Below are 18831 nucleotides of genomic sequence, written 5' to 3'. Positions count from 1 at the left end.
GCACCTTTTAAATTCTCCTGGTCTTCCCTCTCCTCTTTCACCCACTGTGTTGCAGTCTGGGCAGCTGCTAACAAGTTTTGTGTCCTTCAGCCCTCTTTAAAAGTAAAAAATGTTTTAATGGAGTCAGGCTGCCCCAGCACAGTCAGATGAGAATTCAAATAATCCATAAAGAAGTAGGAGGAGTAAAATGGTTTATTAAAGGAGGAAATAACAGCTATTATTATAGATCAACATACTGGGTTGTTTTTGAGAAGGACAAATACCATATGATCTCCCTTACACGTGGAATCTAAAAAACAGAATAAACCAGCAAACTAAACAGACATAAACTCAGAGTTACAGAGAAAAAAACTGATGGTTGCTAAATGGGAAGGTGTTGGGGGAATGGGTGAGAAGGTGAAGGGATTAGAAAGTACAAATTAGTAGTCACAAAATAGTCACGAGAATATGAAATACAGTATGGGGAATATAGTCAATAATGTTGTAAAGATTATGTAGGGTGTCAGATGGGTACTGGACTAATTGAGGGGATCACTTCATAGATTATATAAATACCAAACCACTGCGCTGTACACCTGAAACTAATATAAAATAATATTGAATGTCAACTATAATTAAATATATATTTATTTAGTCATGGGTTGTGAAATACAGCATAGGGAATATAATCAATAGTATTGTAATAGCTACAATGTTTCCCTAAAAATAAGACCTAGGTGGGCCATCAGTTCTAATGCGTCTTTTGGAGCAAAAATTAATATAAGACCCAGTGTCATTTTAATATAACATAAGACCGGGTCATATATAACATAACATAACATAACATAACATAACGTAACGTAACGTAACGTAACGTAACGTAACGTAACGTAACATAACATAACATAACACAACACAACATAACATAATATAATATAATATAATAATATAATACCGGGTCTTATATTAATTTTTGCTCCAAAAGACGAATTAGAACTGATGGTCCGCTAGGTCTTATTTTTGGGGAAACACAGTATATACAATGTCAGAGGGGTAGTAGACTTGGGGGGGGTTATCACTTTGTGAGAGGTGTAAATGTCTAATTATTTTGTGTTTTGTACACCTGCAACTAATAAAAAAATAAAATAAAAACTAATCATCAGAAAAAAAAACATACTGGGTTTTAACTGAACCTTTGTTGATTTAGTAGGGAGAAACCCTATCTTCAGAGTGTATTTTCTAAGGAGATGGGTTCTAGAATTCGACTACCCCCATTTTAAATCTCAGCTCCATCATTCTCTATATAAGCCTGAGTCACTTACATAACCTTGATGTGTGTCAGTTTCCTCACCTATAAAGTTGGAGATAATAACTGAATTATGGTTAAATGAGTTAATGAATACAGAGGGTTTGGGATGGTGTGTGGACCACCATAAGCCTTTACCCCAGGCTGGCTTTTTGTAGTAGTTTACCTCTTACTCACTCCCAAGACTCTGGTGGGAGACTATTGTAATAATCCGGGGTGGGAAAGTATAAGTGATTCTGCCCCATAACATCTACCACATAGGTATGTTTCTAAATAGCATCACTGCTTGGGAAGTCAGCATTTTAAAGGGCGCTCCTACCTACAGAAGAAGGCAGAACATTCATGGGGCTGCCCATTGTCTCTCAAGGCAAAGAAACAAACGATCTATGTCTCTCTCGGCCAAAACTTCTATATTTCAGGAATGAATAGAAGGATTACCCAGAAAGCACAGTAAAACCATCTTCTCCCTGCCTCATTTATCCACAAACACAGCTCCGACTGTAATTTGGGTCCTTTATCTTTAATGCCTGGGCACCAGTAGAATGAATGCCCTTTGTACATTAACACACCTGGGAAATGCTGCCATCGGCTCCCTAATGAAAGCGGAGCATAGAACAAAAGGCAGGAGTCGGGGTCTGCACAGAAACACCAGAGAAGCACCGGCTGTGCTTGTGATGATAATACTGAGAAGGCTGCTCATACCTGAACATGCCTTTTAACAACCTGGTCTAACACACACATTTCCCACTCTACACCTTTGCTTGCTCAGTGGGACAATGCTTTAGCAGTCACCTTGCGAAAGGACGGGCTAACTCCGTGATATAATTGCCTGTGAAGTAATTTATAGCTTAGGCATTGGTGCAAGTCAGGCTAAAGTGGTTCGTTGTCCTTGGAAAGTTTGCCTAGTGTCCTGGAATAATGGAGATTTGTGTGGTCTGTTTTCAAAAGTTTGAAATTTTTCTCATGTTTGATGTGCAAATAAGCTGCAAATCAAATATATGCCCTTGCAAGATTTTTACAATTTATCTCAAATCTATATCTATTGCGATGTGTTGTATCAATGACCACTACAATACCAAAGAAATTAATTTATTTTGTGTGGGGCTGCAATTTAACATTTTATTTAAATTTTCATTTTTAATTTGTTTTAGGCCCAGCCTTCCCCACCCCCACCCCAAAATAGGTCTGTGGATCAAATAAATTTGTATAGTAGCTGAAAGGAATGATTTCACTTATCAAGTGTCTAATTTCCCCCTAAAATTGCTGGTATAGAGGTACATATAATAGCACACATATTTCTTACATGTGGATTCTGAGGGCATCTGCTCTGAAATCTGATTCCATGGGAGACGAAATGATCAAGACCAAGATATAAGTCCCAGGAATGCTAGGAAAAGAGAAGGTATTTTTATCATTATGCAATTTATTCATTCAATTCAATGGAATATTTCATATATTTACATGTTACATAGGATGTTACATTATGTTACATTATGTTTACAGGTTACATTATGAATAGCAAATTGTTCTTAAAATTTACTCACACTTCTTATACTTCCACCTTAAATGTAGCATTTCTTAAGGCTTTTTCACTTGTCACTTGTTTTCTTAAAATTCTCATGTTCACTTACACATGTGTTTTTCACTTTGATGTGAATGTTTTACAATTTCTATCTCAGCTGCAACTCTGCCTCTCCAACTGCTTCTGAAATGATCCACGCACAACACATCCAGCAAAATCAATACCATTTTAGCTCCTCCTATGAGCCAAGCCCTTTACCAGGCCCGGTTAGGTTACAATGAGGAATTAGGCATGGCTCCTGTCTTCACGAATCTCTAATAATTACAGATCAATAGTTTAATAAGGCATATTATAATAAACAATGAAGGAGTTCAACTAAGCATTCTTGCATTTGGGAGAGAGAGAACTTGACTTTTATTCTGGGGGAGGGGTGAGAATTATCATTGGAAAAGTAGGATGGAAGAGGGTCAGACTTTGACAGATTTGGTGAAAGGGGGAGGAAAATGGGTGGGGGGAACTTTAGCATAAAAAGGAGGCGGAAAACCTAGCTCTGTCTGAGGAACAGGGAGAGAAACAAGAACAGCAACTTCTACAGGGACTTGAGAGTCTCAGGTGGGGTGGGGGGAGATGCTAGAGAACGGTATCAGGTGAGGTGTGAAAGGCAGGATAGGCACATGCTTCCTCAAGGGCCTTTGAATGCCTGGTGGAAGAGTTGGAGCTTTGTTTGGGATGCAGTAGCAAGAAAGGCATGGAACCTTCAGTAGCGGTGTGTGTGTTAGGAAGAGATCTCTGAGGACAGGGATGTGTGGATTTGACATAAATTATAGGCAGAGCGACAGGCCAATAAGTCATGGGGGTGACCTTTGAAAACATTTGAGAGTCTGAGAGACTTGAGTTGAAACTGCAGCTCTGGAATTTACTAGCGTGGGCAGATCACTAAAGTTTAGGTGTCATTCTTCAGCCTGGGACTAAGAGAATGGGTGTGAGTTTTAAACGACAATGTATATAAAGGAGTCATCATCGTGTCTGGCACATACTTAGTAAGCATTCCAGAATTTTAGCTAGTAGTTTTGTTATTCTTGATGCATCTACAGGTTGGGATGGATTAAATTTAGTACAGGAAATACATAGTCATCCAGCCATCTATTCAATTAAATTATTCAGCACCCACTTTGGCCAGTGACCTTTTAGGCATTGGGATATAATCATGAACAATAAGTTTCTAACTTCGTGGAGGCTGCGTTCCACTGGAGAAAGTCAAACAACGAACAAGCAAATGAGTAAATAGTATGTTGGTGACGAGAGGTACTGTGAAGCATATGCCCTGTTTGCTTGGAAGAGCCCTGGTTTGTGTGTCACTGTAGCAGTCCCTAATAGTGCCCCCTTTCAGTTGCATAAATGTCTCTTTGGCTGGTAAATTATATGGCCACACAGATATAGAGAATAACCGAGCAGGGCAAGGGGAGAAGGAATGCTGGTACAGGTCTGGGGTGGGGATTACCAATTTGTAATGGTTAGTCAGGAAAGATGTCACCATTCAAGTGTCCTGTGAGCAGGGATCCGAAGGGAGGAAGTGAGGCATGTGTACGTCTGAGAAAAGAAAGTTCCAGGCAAGTGCAGGGACCTGAGGTGACAGCATGTGTGGCATGATCAAAAACTGGTAAGGAGGCTGGCATGGCTGGAGGTGAGTGAATGAGATAAAGAACAATAGGAAATGAGGTCAGAGAAGTCCCATCACCTGTGTCCTGTGCCACAGTTAATATGGTCAATAGCATTTTGGCTTTACTCTGAATGAATTGGAAGCCAGTGAAAAATTTGAGCAGAGGAGTGATATGAACTAACAAATTTTTAAGGGATCCCCCTGTGCTACGAAGGATGGCAGGTGGAAGCAGAGAGATGAATTAAGACACTGTTGCAAGAACTGAGGGAAGCGATGATGATGGCTGGGAGAAGGGTGGTAGTAGTGGACAGGGTTAAATTATGCAGAGGTTTTGAGAGCTTAACTGACAGAATTTGCTATGGATTGGATGTGAGGTAGAGAGAAAGGCGGGACATAAGAATGACTCCACAGTCTTGGGCCTGAGAAAACAGAAGGATACAGTTGCCATCTAGACAGATGGTGCAGATGGTAGGAGGGACATATTTGATGACAAAGGAGGAGGGACATTGGGAGCTTGATTTTATTAGATCTCTGTTAGAGATCCAAGGGGAGGTATAGGGTAGGCAATTGAATGTATGAGTTTGGAGTTCAGGAGAAGTCCAGGTTGGAGATATAAATTTAGGAGTGTTAAAAATGTAAATGGTATTTTAAAACCACAAGACTGGATGAGATCATCCATGAGATGAGTATAACCAGAGAAGACAAGAGATTTATCTAAGGACTGGGCCTGTGTAAGTCCACATTTGGAGGCTGGGAAGAGAAGGAGGAACCAGTAAGGTCCTCCACCTTACTGGTAAAGTCGTGTTCCAGTGGCCAAATGAAGGGTAAATTTCAAGAAGGAGGGAGTGAAAGGCTGTGTCAAATGCAGCTGATTGGGCAAATGACAACATGGAGCTCAAATGGTAACGCACAGGATGTGTTTCGGTGTTAAATGAATACCAAATATATTGTAAATACTGTAGGCATTGTAACATAATTTCCCTACAATATTGAGTTTCAACATTTCATTCTTGTTTCCTACCCATTAACCTAGAATAAGTAATAAGTGGTCATTAGGCAAATTCTTTCAGGCAGGCATAATTTTAGATACCCAGAAGATAATCACTTATTTTATTCTGAAGAGTTCCAGAAATGAACTCTCTACATTCCCTGCCAGCCATTTCTGTGTTTGCTCCACCTGAAGTTGAATTCATTTTTCTTTACATTTACCTGAACTGTGTCTTTAGACCCATTTCTTCCTGTCAGGTCCTCTGCCAATAAGGAGAGCAAGCAATCACCATCATCTTCATAAAATGCCCTTTGTGTACTTGAGACTAGTAATCAGATCACCTTCCAACCTGCTCCTCTTTAGGACAAACAATACTGCTGCCTTTCATCTTCTCTTAAAAGTCCCTCTTTTACCCTCTTCATGTGTATGAAGATGGCATACTAAGTAAGGATGGTCTTCTCTAAGCCTTCTTGCACCTTGCAGACATGATATTTTTATGATATTTACAATCCATGAGTATATCTTTACTTAGAAAAGGCAAAGAATGAATTTCTCTGGATCTTAGATTCTATCATAGACCTGACCTCAGTGGTATATGCACACTAAAAGTGTGTGTGTGTGTGTGTGTGTGTGTGTGTGTGTGTGTCTGTGTGTGTGTGTGTGTGTGTGTGTGTGCAATCAAAGAGAGGGAGACAGAGAGAGAGCATGCTTGACTCACAGTTCAGCTCCAAGAGAATCCTTCACCTCTGGTGGCTGTTTGCCAGCAAGTGTGGTTAGCCGGCTGCCGCCATTTATTAGCAAGATTCCGTATTTCAGGCTATCTGTGTGCCCTGGCAATGTCTGAAGGATTTGTTTCCAAAATAGATAACAAGCTGGAGCTTTATGCAAGGAGCTCAGCTTCCTATCACTGCTATTCATTTCTGTCCTACATCCAAAATATCCCATGTCTATGCCCCAAGTCTGAACCTTTGGGTCATTGGGAATCCCGACAAACGGGCAGAAAATCAACATTAGTGGGGAAGTATCCCAGATCCTGGGTGCCTCACAAATGGAGTGGTCCTTCGTAGGTACATCACAGCATTATATGATTGAACAGGATCTGGCTCATCAAGCTTTTGTCAATTGCAGAGGATGGTTTAGCTGGTTGAGATTTTTACAGACTATACACCTTTTGGCATTAATAATACCTCACGCATTTAATTCAGTTTTTGTTCCTCATCTTGGCTAGACCATTGACAAGTTAATCAACATCTAGGGTTTATGAACTATTTGACTTTGGTTTTTCCCATATGTAAACTGGACTATTCCATAGTTGTGAACTGGAAATGCGCTTGGATATATATGGTAAGACAAAAGCAGCTCTGTGCGGGAGATGTTTTATTGGTGTGGCTATCCACACAGCATAGGACATTAAGGGACTTCACCAAGAAGAGTGATAGTTGTCTGGCTGCTCCCAGATGCCCTAATTGTAGCTGTGTCTGCAGTTGCTGACGCACTGATCCCATTCGATAGTCCGAAGCCCTGATTCTCTCAAAGGTTAAAACTGAAAATAAAAGCAACACTGCTTTGTAATGCCTATTGATCTGAGTTTATAATAATGTCGTTGGCATTGTGGGGGATCCATTGCTTATCCTGACAACCTTGTAGTCTTTGCTACGGAGGCTACCAAATGGGCAGGTGAAAGTTCTCTGGAATGTTCTTCCAAATGTTTCCTATTTCATGACACAAAATATGGTAAAATGATAGGCCTCCACATCACAAACCCACAAAAGCAAGAGGGATGAAATCCAACTCCTCTGTTCTTATCTCACTCATGCTGACTGCAGAGGTCTCTGAACAGTAGGGAGGCATAAATGAAATTTATCACTAGATAAGCCTTCCAAAAGACTAGGCTGGTGAAAGAGTCTTTCTCTGGTAGATGGTATTTTCCATAGGGCAGGGGGAGACTCCCAGACCCTAGAATCACCACATTTCTCCCTTGCTGAGCCTGGAGCTGGGGCGGGGGTGGGGGGGTGGGGGGGTGGGGGGGTGGAAGCATGCAGTGGTGCACAAATGTGCACTGAAATTTTTAAAAAATGTTCACTGACCTTTCGGGAGCTTTCATGCAGCTTAAGAATCTACTGACCTACAGGCAATTACTGCACATAAATGCCTAGCTTCTGCTGGGAATTCAACTTTGGGCTTTTGCCTGCTGCCTCTCTCCTTCTTCCTTTCTCCAAGCAACCATGTTCAGCAGCAAAACCCCAACTGCTTCAGCCCACAGGGAAAGCGCGAAGCTAGCCTCTGGGCCCCGGCTGGCTCCATACTGCTGTTTGCTTGCAAACATTCAGTTACCAGGAAATGTGGAGTCAGCTCTGCTCCTGTTCCACTTAATTTTCTTCACCCCATGCAGTGGGTCTTTCTCTTCTGCTGCCCCAGCTGTTCTTGCTTTTCCCAGGATGGCGGAGTCCGCCCCAGCTGCAATCTGTGCATCCTATGAAGTTCCTGTTGCCTACTTGACCTCAGCTGCCCTGCTTAGAGTTTTCATTTCCTGAGCCTTCCCAACTCTGAAAATTGAGTGGTAGCAGCAGCAGCAGCAGCAAGTGACAACAGCATTAATGGAGGCGGTGGCATGGCGTTGGCTGAGGAGCCGGACCTGGGCTCACATACTGCTTCTGTTGCTTTTATCGTAGGCAAACGGTTTAACCCTTCCAAGAACCTGTTTTTTCCATTGTAAAGAGACGATAATGTCAGTCTTTTGTAAGGATGAAATAAAATAACATGTAAAACTTCCAGTACACAGTAGGCCTCTCTCACATCAGTTTTCCCCTGTGCTTCCCTTCCAGAAAGTACTCTGTGCTCAAGGTAAAGTTTTGGGGTTAGTATGCACGTGTACAAGAGAAACAGCAATCTGACCTCATGGGGCTTACAAAGTATTTGAGGGTGTGAGCCCAGGTGGAAGAAAAGTTAAGACCTCATCCAGGTTTCAAACAAAATTTGAAAAATGAACAATGGGCGATAAACCACAAGGCAGGGATAATTGATGAATTAGTGGGAAAGAATGTGTTACAGAATTTCACTCTGGAATGATCAAGAAACATTTTATGGAAACGACGCAATTTGAACTGCATGTTCAAGATGAGTTGCATTTCAATAGACAGAGAGTAGATAAAGGTGGGCATGGCAGACAGAAGCAACACTCAACAAATGTGTGAAGTTTGGAAGGTGCAGGTGTGTGAGGAACATGGCAGCCCTATTTTGACAGGTTCTGCAACGATGGGAAAATTACCTGATAAAAGGTGTTGGGACACTGGCTCTTTGCCCGATTTAGCAAGTAAAAATTTAGGATGCCCCGTCAAATGTGAATTTTAGATAAGCAATGGGTAATTTTTCAATCTAAGTATGTTCCGAGTATTGCATACTTATACTAAAGAAAATACAGCTTTATCTAGCTAGGCATCTTGCATTTTGTCTGGTAATCTGACCTTAATCGCCAAGCCAGGGATTCTGCCCTTTACTTCATATCACCAAGGAGGGTTTTAAAAAGAGGAGTGAATTGATGAATAAAGCATTTTAACAGAGGTCAACTTGATGAAATTCCAGAATGGTTTGGGGAGAGAGAGAGAAAGAGAGAGAACGAACTTAGAGGATGATTGGCCCTTGCATGTTCTTCCCCAGTTTAAAAACTTGTTCCCGTGTGTGTGTATATATATATATATATATATAGTCTCCTAACAGCTTATAAGCCAAAGCTACATTTGTTTTTTCCACAATTTAGAAAATTATGGAATATGAGGATGCTGAATGAAAGCTTAGTGACTAACAGGAAGGTGTTTCTAATTAACATTAATCTAAGCTCCAAACACTGTATCATATCATATATCATCAGTAGAGGGGGACAACCCCCAGCTCTTTCCAGAATACTGTAAGTGAATCTTAGTGATGGACATGTTTACTTTCTTTGATTTAGAATCTGCAAAGGCAAGGAAGAAGTTTAAATAGGAATGTTCTCCTTGTATATTTCTTTAGAAAAACTTAGAAAACACTAGGACATACCTTTAATTCATTTTTAGAGATTTATCTGGTTGCCATTTAAAATCAGGTTTCCGTATTGAATGACTACTTTCTTGGTAGAAGAAAACACATCTTTAGGTTTTCTTTTTTTTAAGACAATTTTCAAAATGAATATTTCTCTTTATCTAATTTTATCAAATTTATCAAATTTGATCTAATGTGCTGAAATTCAGCCTGTTAAAAACTAATAGTATTATACATCTTGTTGATGGTTTGATTATTTCCTCAAGTGATTTTACTAAATATCTTCACTGAAAAAAAAAGGCCCAGGCAACAATTCCAATCCTGAAATTGATTTCAGAATGTGCTGAATATATGTATGTGTATGAAAGTGTTTTTCTTTTTTCATTAATTAAAGAATAAGTTAAAATTTGTATTTGCAAAATCCTATTTATAATATAGACAACCCAAGTGCTTACTTTTGTCACCTGGTATAAGGACAAGTAGAAATTATTAGGTTGGTGCCAAAGTAATTGTGGTTTAAAAGCTTAAAAATAATTGTAAAAACTGCAATTACTTTTGCACCAACCTAATAATACCAGATGTTCTGATACTATGGTCAGTTGAGATCTTGTCTCCAAATATTTTAATGAAGACACTAGGTGCATATACACCTGGCAACCACTTTCTTTAGAAACACTGGCAACTCTTATTTTGATTATTGACAGCCGTCTTTGCTTTCCAGTATCAGAACTTTGGTGAGGTGCTAAGCAAATTATTTTTAAGCAAGCCATGCTTTCTCACATATAAATACTTAGTGTTCTGTCCTGAAAGAGTCATTATTCTTTAACTAATTTATCTTTCAAAGGTGATGTTCTTTCTTGAAATAAGAGCATTCAGGTGCAAAAATGTGAATGATAGAAAGGCATCAACCCGGGAAACCTGACAAGTAAAAAATTCCATGCAGGACATGCAGAGACTCATGCTAGAGGATGAATCCAGAAGGTCCACCAGTTCAGAACGTGAGATCCAAATACCAGAGGGCATCCAAGTCTGTCAAGATGCTGATGCAATTCTAATTGCCATAGTGACTTTTCTTGTGCTGAATGCTGGCCAGAGACCGGACTCTCTCATCACCCAGGAGACAGCAGGGGTGAATCCGCTCACCAGGGAGATGTACCTTTCCCAGTTTCTGTGGTTTGAGCTCAGGAAATTGAGACCAGTGGCCAGGATCAGCTGGTAAATATATACCAAACCCTTGAATTTAATTTTGGTTCAAGCTTTTGCTCTGTCCTTCGGTTGGAATTTTGAGTACCATTCTCTGTATAACTGAAATCCTTCCTTACCTTACAGTTACTGAAGAAAATTCTTGAGGATTATGCAAATGAATTCAAGGTTAAGAAAGCTGGCCTTCCCTCCAAATCTCATTTGTAATTCTATAGATTAGTCTTGGAATTACTTTTTAAATGCCATTCACTCTTTTGACCTTTTCACTCCAATTTCATTGTCTCAACACCTTGGATTGGTTTTGCCTATATTTACCAATGTCAAATCCTCCCACCCCGTCATTCCCACTACCTTCTCTCCTTCTCTTTACTGAATGAGATAATAGACATAAAGGCCTGTAGCAAATGAACTTGAGAGTGATTCCAGTACAGATGCCCCTGAAAGCTAAAGCAAGAAGGTGAAGCAGAGCAGTCCTCTTGATTATTTGAGAGCTTATTCCCAAATTTCCTTCCCAAATTTTGACTTACGGGCCATTGCTTATTTTCATACCTACTTTAGTTTTGTTCCCCTGTCTTATGTTTATTCTTTCATTCCCTCAGGAAAATATAGATAGATAGATAGATAGATAGATAGATAGATAGATAGATAGATAATGTGTTATATAAACTTTCAACTAGTTTTATTGGAGACTGTGCTTATATTAGTTCTAAAGAAAAGCTTTAATAGCCTTATTCTTGGAAAACGTAAACTAAAGTATTAAGGATAAAAGGGTATGATACATGAAGCCTACCCTCAAATGGTTCAGAAGAATCAGAGAGACAGCAAATGTGCCAAAATGTAAAACATTGCTGATTCTGGATAAAAGAGATTCTTTGTGTCAAAAAGAGAAAAAGAAAAGCTGTAGTTTGGCTTAGGGGTAAGAAGATAAGCATTTCCTTTCATGTAGAGAAGGTTTCTGAGGCCTAATTTCTGACAACTTCTTAAGTAATGTGGGATAATTGAATCTTTTAAAAAATAGACCTAGTGCCCTTTGCCTGGGGCTAATGCACGCGCCATGTGCCTTTTTTGAGGTGAATTAGTTTGACTTTTTAAGAAAATTTATATCATATAAGTTAAGGGTCCTTGGGAGAAGACAAGCTGATATGTACATGTATTTTTTTTTTTGGGGGGGGCGGGTAGATGACCCATCAATATTTGCCAAAAATGTGATTGAAATAGGCATTTTCATATGATTGAGCATTCTCTAAGTTGTTGGGTAACCTTTTATGGTTTTCCAGATCTAACAGTCTGCCACACGCGCTGAGAGGGAACTTCCATGAAGACAATGTATTAAAAATTATGTATTCAATGCCAACTAAGGTGCGTCTTCATCCAGCCAAGAAGTCAGCCACATTATCCATAAAAGTCATTCAGTTAGCATGCAGAGCGACAATGCTTTTTATAAAAGATGAAGTTAAATGTGTCATGTTCATGTGAGAGGAAGCAGGGTTGTGTTGGATCTGCGACGCTGGTTCTGTGAGAAGATGGGGCTGCAGCTCAGGGTACCAGCCATAAGGATGGTGGGAAGTGATAAGAAACCTGCCACTGTTGAAACCAGATAGGAGTCTGGATAAGTTGAGGAAACCTACAGGAGACCCAGAGGGATGTTTGCGGCATATGGGAGCCCCAAGCTGTCCAAGAGCGTTGGCACCCTGGTATGTCAACAGTCTTTCTCCTCAATTTGATATTAAAAATGTGCTAAACAAAAAGCCTCATATATATATAAATTTAAATAACCCTTAAGAGTTCAGGAATCTTCCTTTAGGATTACATCTTTTTTTTACATCTTTTTAAATGTAGGAAAATATTGTTGTTGCAAATGAATCTATAAATATTTTAACTTTAAAAGCTCCTAGAACCAATTTAAATGATTACTGTCTGATGAGTGTATCGCTCGTCTCTAGATCACTCTTATGGGCTAAACCAAAAGATGCGATGCCTGTATTAATTCCCTTCTGTGAAAACAGCATCCAAGTGTTTTACTGACTGAAGAACCTAGTGCAGTAGAATCTGCTAGTTTAACATCCTTCCCTGAACTAATGCAGCATAGATTGGAGCTTCTGGAACAAAGGTATCATGTGCTTATGTATTTAATTATTTTGGCACCAAATGTTTTCTGTTGTCTTGGGAAGTTACATGTGACCTAGTGACCTATGCCTTCTAAAATAAAACTTGTTAGCAGAAAATTTCAAAAAGCTTAGCATTCCAAACATTTTCTGTGCTCCAAATAGTTGCAATGCAACGTGAAATCCTTCCAATAGAGGGCTCTATGGGTTTGAGTTAGAGCAAGAAACAAAATGAGAGAAAACTACTTGGGTTTAGGTTGCTATAGTAAATTCTGTATTATCCTTAAAAATAGAACTGATAAAAATGGAGTCAGTTGAATTGAACTGGGAGAATCATCCAAAGATTAAATGGAAGGTCTACTCTTACAAGACGGAATTTCATAATTCTTTGAATTAATGTTCTTTTCAAAAGACAAAATACATCTCACCATCTCAAAATAAGAAAGTAGGCAAATTAGAGATATTCCATGCATTGAAGTGCTATTAATATTACCTCATTCGGTTACATTTTATAAGAAAAAAAGGACCTAAAAAAGGAGCTGCTGCATCCATTCTCTCTTTGGAGATATTTTATCTTTGCTGTTGGCAAATAACTTAGTGTTGGTGTAAAGAGATGCATTACGTACATAAAATGCATTGTAAATATTTAATACACAAAATATATGTTTGTGTGCATGCATAATGCAAAATGTTACTAAAATATTTTACAAAAATAAGTGATACTGTTTAAAAAGGTGAAGTATTATACAAAGGCATAAGAATACGCTCCAGTAAAAATTTATTTTTCTACCTATGCATGCTATGCAGCATACTTTTTCATGTTAGGCTTAGTCATTTATTCTATTTTCAGATCAGAGAAGCTTATAACATATGCATTAAAATAAGCAAAAAATAAACTAAAAGAATAAGTTATTTTTGGACTATAGATCTTAGTCTTCTGATGTTAAGGAATGATTTATCTGATTGCTTTCAGTGTTCTTTGAAATGCATGGGCTTATTATATCTATGAGCACAGAGCTTTTAAAAATTTTAACCCCCCCTTATTATGTCTAGTTGAAAATGTTTATTTCATTTGATGTAGAGGTGCTTTGATGGCATAACATATTCAATTTAAATAAATAATTTTGAAGTTTGGATATATTTTCTAAGATATATTTACCTAAAACTCCAAAATTATCCTTTTAACATATTCTCTAAATGTCATTGCGAAATATTGGCATCTTCATAAACACCTATATTCACTAACAAAAAATGTTTCCTTCTAGATCTTCTTCAATACAAATACAGATTATAATTTAACATTCTGGGTAAACCATTAGTATATAAACTATATAAAATGAATTCATTTTATGTTTATGTTTTCGTGTAATACATATTAATACATTCTATACTTATAATCTATATTTTTTCAAAAGGCATGCAGTTATTTTTACTATAATGGCTTTGACATGCTAACATTTTTCTATGTATCATACTTTGATCTGATAACATTAATAAACAAATCCTTGTTTATTTTGAATAGTATGTTTATAACATAGGTCCTTACCATAATTTGTTACCAAGTAAATAAAATTAGGTGTGATTATCTATAAAAGCATTTTCAATTTTTTTTAATTTACAAAACATTTTGCTAGAACAGAACACTTTAAACACAATTACAATTTGGGTATTCATGTAGAGTTTGATTAACAGTTATATTTCCCCTTGTCTTTTGTTTTCTTTTCCTATAAATTAGGGAAGAGAGACTTCTAATAAAATCTAAATTACTTATAGGCTACTATTTTAATATTTTAGGATTTTACCTGTATTCCCAGAATTCTTTTTTTACACGTAAATTTTTCTAGAATACCTCCCCTTTCACATATATGAAAAATGACTTTGTTTGGCTTCTTTTTACTTGTCAACGATGAACTGAAAGTCATAGGCACTATACTCTGAAGTGCAGGACACAGTACACAGGGAGTACATCTCCACAGTAATCTTTGCTAAAGTAAGTGTCCCTTTTTTGTCATGGGATCCAGGTATTTACATAACTTTTCCAGGTACTGGTTGACCTTCACTAATATTTCAATCTTTTTATTTAAAAGATGATGACATTGAAAAACATATGAAATGCTGAGTAAGGATAATGTGGCTACATTTTAGGATCCATTTAGACTAAAGGTAACAACCACCTCTATCTAAGCGTACTTTTATATAATGTCAGCAACATGTATAGATAGGTAAAATTTCAAAAGGAAGTCATAGAAGAGTGTACCGCGTCATGTTTACAACAAGGAGGAGATCAGCATTATTTGCATCTGTGAGTATTGCTTTGTATGGATACACGAAAAAAATAACGAAAACCAATAATATTTTCTAAAACTAGCACAGAAAGCTAATGGTTTGCTTTGTGCACCTGCCAGTTTGGGTTCCTATTAAAGCCACCCTGGAAATTCTCCTTTCTTTGTGCAACATTTTATGCTTTTCTTTTCTTCAGGGCAGATTGGTTCTGCCTGCACTTTATTCCTGAACCCACGTTCATTCAAAATGGATTGGCAGACTTAAAGCTCTACCTAGCGCTGCTGCTGACTAATAATGCCCCTCCCCCACCCAGCTCCCACCCTCTTCATACTCTCTCTCTCTCTCTCTCTCTCTCTCTCTCTTTCTCTCTCTCTCTCTCTCTCTCTCTCTCACACACACACACACACACACTCACACTCACAGGCACCGGTGGTCCTTTTGTCAACAAAGAATGCGTAATGCTGAAGTACTCAACAGTAATTTTGGAGATGTTTTGCCTTGCATGTTTTGAAAGTATTCCTGAAGAGTATAAATAAATGTGCCCTAAACGCTCCCCTCTTTCTATATGCTGATATTTGGAGCTAAACTCTCATCCAAAGGGACAAAATCACAGTGGCTGGAATGCTTTCAGGGAACAAATATGGCTCAATGGCTCCCTCTTTTTTCAATAGTATTACACCATATAGATTTAATAACGGGGTGATTGAAAACATTTCAGTGATGAGGCAGTTTTTCTGATCTGCAAAGGAAAGCATCTGATTTGTTCATGTACCAATTAATTATTGAAGCAACAGAAAATACAGGCTACTGTGCTTCCCTCCTGCAAAGAAGCAGCAGTGTGTGTGTGTGTGTGTGTGTGTGTGTGTGTGTGTGTGTGTTGTGTGGCCCGTTGTCTGTGCTCTTGGGCTCATGTTTATACATATGTGTATATCACCTAGAAGGAAAACTTGGCCAGAAATTTCTTCATTTTGACCTTGAAAATTACTGGGAGATTTTCTGTGTGTGTGTCTGTTAGGGTAGTATGTCGATGTAATAGAAACAGTCCTTTTTCTTTTCTCTTTTAATTTGTTCTTCCTCTACACCACCTAAAGAGGCCTCACAGCCAAACAGCACCTTTAATTTTAATTTCTATTTCGAGCCTGTATTTTATTAGCACCTTTTCTGTTTTACAGTCTACTCACCGATATGGCATCAGATCTGTTGTGAGCAAATAATACGGTTTTGTTTCACGTTCCAGTAAACACTATTTTACTGCATCGTGCATTCTCTATATTTTGTATCTATTTAATTTGCTTAGGTTTGGGAGGGCTAATTCAGACTAGAGTTCATCTTATGTTTCAGAGTCTGGAGTCCCTAAAGTTTTAAGGTAAAGGGAGAGCATATTCTTGGGTTATTGTAAAATTTGTTGCTTTGTATTGTGACAATAGTGTTCATATGCCTGACATCCTCATAATAATATTAAGCTCTATTTTTTAGTGTGATGTACTGTATACATTTGTATAAATGTCACACCCTGTAATCACTTCCTTTGTCATCGACAATTAATCTAAAAAAATCGAATAATTCACTGCCCCTTGCCATTTACATATCGTCTGCTGCCATCTGCTCTTCTCAGCAGCAGTAAATGATGGGTAATTAACTCAGTGCCTTTGTCTTTCCCTTGCTGAATGTCTGACACATATAGATTTTCCTCTGTGTGCGTATGCATGCATGTGTGTGTATGTGCAAGTAAGGGGAAGAGGGAGGGGATGAGAGAAGGGAAAGAATGAATGATAGTGCAACCATTGAAGTCAGCACAAGATAATTTCAAGAGAAAAAGCCAAACAAAGATAACTGGGTCAGAGAAGGGGCCATATCTCATGACCTTAAGTCTTCTCAAGCTGAAAGGAAGAACTGCTAGAACAATGGCTGCCTTGCACAAGCAAGAAGCGTTTTAGAAAAACCTCAGTGGTCAAGGTCAGATACAAAACCAAGTAAAGGCTCTATAAGCTATTTAGCTACCAGAGTGTAAAGAGATCATGTAAATGAGATTAAGTGTAGGGGACCCACAACCCACATAAATGTTCTAATTGACTTCTGAACCAGTAGCCAGAATCCATGTTTTGAGAAATGGTTATAGAAAGGAAATCTCAGTTGATCTTGACATATTTTTTTAAAATAGAAAGTATCAAGGGAAACTTATAAACTTACAAGGGCTTATAAGACTGGGGAATATATTAATATGCTTATTTTAAAGGGAAACATCATTATCTTGGATTTCCTTTTTTTTTTTTAACTTCCTGTTAAATTATTCAGTTTCTCCTGGCACAGCCCAGGAGTGCTTTAGGAAGGCATTCCATACTATTCTGGACACTTTATATATAATGTTGCCCTAATAATTCTTGTGTGAAACACACGTCTTATAGTACATGAAAGTTATTTGAAAGGTGGCTAATTCTGATAACAAAAAATAATGAAAAGATAAAATTTTAAGGAAGGTCAAAATCTGTCTTGCTCAACATGGTGTTTATGCTAAGTCAAGTCAGCTTATAGGTGAGGTACCAGAAGTTTGCCATCATCATTTTCACATGGAATTAGTCACGTTTGCTTCAGGTAAAGACAATAATATTTTTTGTAATATGAGCTGTCTGTAATATAAGCAAGTAAATATAGCAGATCCTCAATTAATGTCATTTCATTTCACGTCGTTTCATTATAACGTTGGTAACAAAAAAAATTGATTCCTAGGCAGGGCCATATCTGTGTGGAGTCCGCACATCCTGCCTGTATCTGTAGGATTTCTCTGGGTGCTCTGGTTTCCTCTCACATCCCAAAGATGTGCACATGAGGTGACTGGCTTGTCTACATCATTCCTGTCTGAGTGAGTATGTGTGTGTGTGACCTGCGACGGAAAGGCGTCCTGTCCAGGGTGGGTCCTGTCTTGGGCCCTGAACTCCCAGGAGAGGCTCCAGCCACCCATGACTTTGAACTGGAATAAGTGGGTTGGACAAAAATTACCTTACTTGTTTTTATTCATCTTTCTTAAATGTATGTATAGCTCACATTTATTTCAATGTTTAATATTAGAAGTGTTTTGGGTCTTATTTAGAAGTTTGGTGATGCTTTTGTGACCATAAATATGCCATAGAAATTTAACTCTTGTTTATCTCAATTAGCCTGTGGTAAAATTGGTTTCGTTATATGCTGTTTTGCTTAAAGTTGCAGTTTCCAAGAACATATCAATGACTTTTACTGAGGACTTTCAGTGAGGGACTGCATCATTCTTGTTTTCAAGGAGTTTGTCATTTATATATCTATATGTATAGAACTACTTACAGATAGATTATTAAGTCAATCAATCAATCAATCAATCAAAAGAATAAGAAATAGATATATAAGATCGTGATCTTGTATTCCTGAAGATTTTTGTCACTGTGCATTCTCAAGGTTTGAACAATCTTTGAAGTCCCCACAGAAGCAGGGAGATCAATATGGAGTCCAGAGAAACTCTTGGAGCCCATTTCAGTCTGGGCGAGACCGTTTATGTGATACTTGGGTCGCGCAATCCTAGCTCTGTACCTCTACCTTTCTGTCTATACAATGGCTGCGGAAACATTTTCCAGTTTTCTAAAATAATAATTTAATAAAAACAATTGTTTTATAAATTTAAACACTTCATTCCTGATGAGACAGCAATGCACATGGTGGTGGTCAATTGCGGTACCTCAATAGGACTATTTCTGTTTCTAGGAATCATGAGTGCTTAAAAACATTATTTTAGGGCTTAAT

General features: G+C 38.2%; 1 long non-coding RNA gene across 2 annotated transcripts in view; it reads left to right on the top strand.

Annotated features, from left to right (window-relative positions):
• Positions 1-12690: 12690 nt before the first annotated feature.
• Positions 12691-18831, top strand: part of LOC109459784 (uncharacterized) — an 84620-nt gene continuing 78479 nt past the window's right edge. For both annotated transcript variants that reach the window (XR_002139438.3, XR_012491776.2), the window contains exon 1: positions 12691-12785. This is a non-coding gene — a long non-coding RNA (uncharacterized LOC109459784). The remainder of the gene's footprint in view (positions 12786-18831) is intronic.

This window comes from Rhinolophus sinicus, chromosome 7, assembly GCF_057876585.1.
Source record: "Rhinolophus sinicus isolate RSI-liver-muscle chromosome 7, RSI-T2T, whole genome shotgun sequence".
Taxonomy (NCBI): domain Eukaryota; kingdom Metazoa; phylum Chordata; class Mammalia; order Chiroptera; family Rhinolophidae; genus Rhinolophus; species Rhinolophus sinicus.
This window is presented reverse-complemented; position numbering and strand designations above follow the sequence as displayed.